We start from the raw sequence: 2,088 nt of genomic DNA on the forward strand, positions 1-2,088 counted from the left end.
AGAGGATATTGTCGATAGGAGGTTGTTGGAAGAGAGATAAAATGCATAAAATAAGAGAGAGAAGGACTGAAAGTTTGACTGCTCTTCAAAATCCGGTTGTGAAATCTTGTAAACAGATTTCCTATTTAAATACAACCTATCCTAAAAATGGGGAAATCTTGTAAACACATTTCCTATTTAAATACAACCTATCCTAAATGGGTGGAGAGTGGAAATCACCTAGAGGATATTGTCGATAGGAGGTTGTTGGAAGAGAGATAAAATGCATAAAATAAGAGAGAGAAGGACTGAAAGTTTGACTGCTCTTCAAAATCCGGTTGTGAAATCTTGTAAACAGATTTCCTATTTAAATACAACCTATCCTAAAAATGGGGAAATCTTGTAAACACATTTCCTATTTAAATACAACCTATCCTAAATGGGTGGAGAGTGGAAATCACCTAGAGGATATTGTCGATAGGAGGTTGTTGGAAGAGAGATAAAATGCATAAAATAAGAGAGAGAAGGACTGAAAGTTTGACTGCTCTTCAAAATCCGGTTGTGAAATCTTGTAAACAGATTTCCTATTTAAATACAACCTATCCTAAAAATGGGGAAATCTTGTAAACACATTTCCTATTTAAATACAACCTATCCTAAATGGGTGGAGAGTGGCCAACTGAATCTGTGCCACTTCCTAGAAAATTGACGTCTAAGAATTCGCTAATCCATTCGGCGTGTTTGTCAAATGGTCAAAGGTAAATTAAATGTAAACGTGTGAATCTAAATAAGGAAAAAACAAAGGTTTTATCTAACAAACCTTTCCCTTGAAGACGCGTTGTAAAGCCTTGAGGGAAAGCCCGAAAGGAAAAGCCCGAAGAGGACAATATTTGCTAGCAGTGGGCTTGGGCCATTACANGAGTGGTAAAAATGGGTGGAGAGTGGCCAACTGAATCTGTGCCACTTCAAAATTAGGTCTAAGAATTCGCTAATCCATTCGACGTGTTTGTCAAATGGTCAAAGGTAAATTAAATGTAAACGTGTGAATCTAAATAAGAAAAAAACAAAGGTTTTATCTAACAAACCTTTCCCTTGAAGACGCGTTGTAAAGCCTTGAGGGAAAGCCCGAAAGGAAAAGCCCGAAGAGGACAATATTTGCTAGCAGTGGGCTTGGGCCATTACAAATGGTATGAGAGCTAGATACCGGACAATGTGTTAGCCTTCTTGCCCTTCCCCGAAGGGGGTAGACACGAGGCGTTGTCCTAGTAAGGACGCTGGGCCCTGAAGGGGGTGGATTTGGTGGCAGTCCCACATCGATTGGAGAAAGGAACGAGTGCCAACAAGGACGCTGGGCCTCGAGGGGGGTGGATTGTACAATGTGCCAGCCTTCTTGGTTCTAGTAAGGATGCTCGGCCCTGAAGGGGGTGGATTTGGTGGCGGTCCCACATCGATTGGAGAAAGGAACGAGTGCCAACAAGGACGCTGGGCCTCCAGGGGGGTGGATTGTACAATGTGCCAGCCTTCTTGGTCCTAGTAAGGATGCTGGGCCCTGAAGGAGATGGATTTGGTGGCGGTCCCACATCGATTGGAGAAAAAAACGAGTGCCCAGCAAGGACGCTGGGCCTCGAGGGGGGTGGATTGTGACGTTTCACATTGGTTAGGGAGGAGAACAAAACACCCTTTGTAGGGTGATTCCCACTTCTCTCTCTATTAAAAGAAAAGAAAAAAGAAAAAAAAAAAAACTCTATACAATTGCTAGGATTCAAAAGGAGGCACGAGCCGCGACTAGTGATTGTGTGAGTACCAACCTCACTAGTTTGTATGCGAGTCACGTGAGGGATGAGATTTTGCCCGTTAAACCTCTATTTGATTGTTTATTTGATCCAATTACTAGAGATTAACTTCTAAAGTTAGGATGGTTTTACGTTGACCTAAGTTAGAACATCTCCAGCATATTGAGCATCCTAAACCAAGTTAGTCTCGAGGATCTAGTTTAGTGAGCCCTAGAGATAAGAGTTCAAATTTTGAAACATTTAGATGTCAAAAGAACCTAGTTAACCTCTACAACTGTAATACCCGAAGAAAGAAGAAAAAGAAAAAAAAAAAAAA

Source organism: Cucurbita pepo, chromosome LG06 (genome assembly GCF_002806865.2).
Source record: "Cucurbita pepo subsp. pepo cultivar mu-cu-16 chromosome LG06, ASM280686v2, whole genome shotgun sequence".
Lineage (NCBI taxonomy): Eukaryota > Viridiplantae > Streptophyta > Magnoliopsida > Cucurbitales > Cucurbitaceae > Cucurbita > Cucurbita pepo.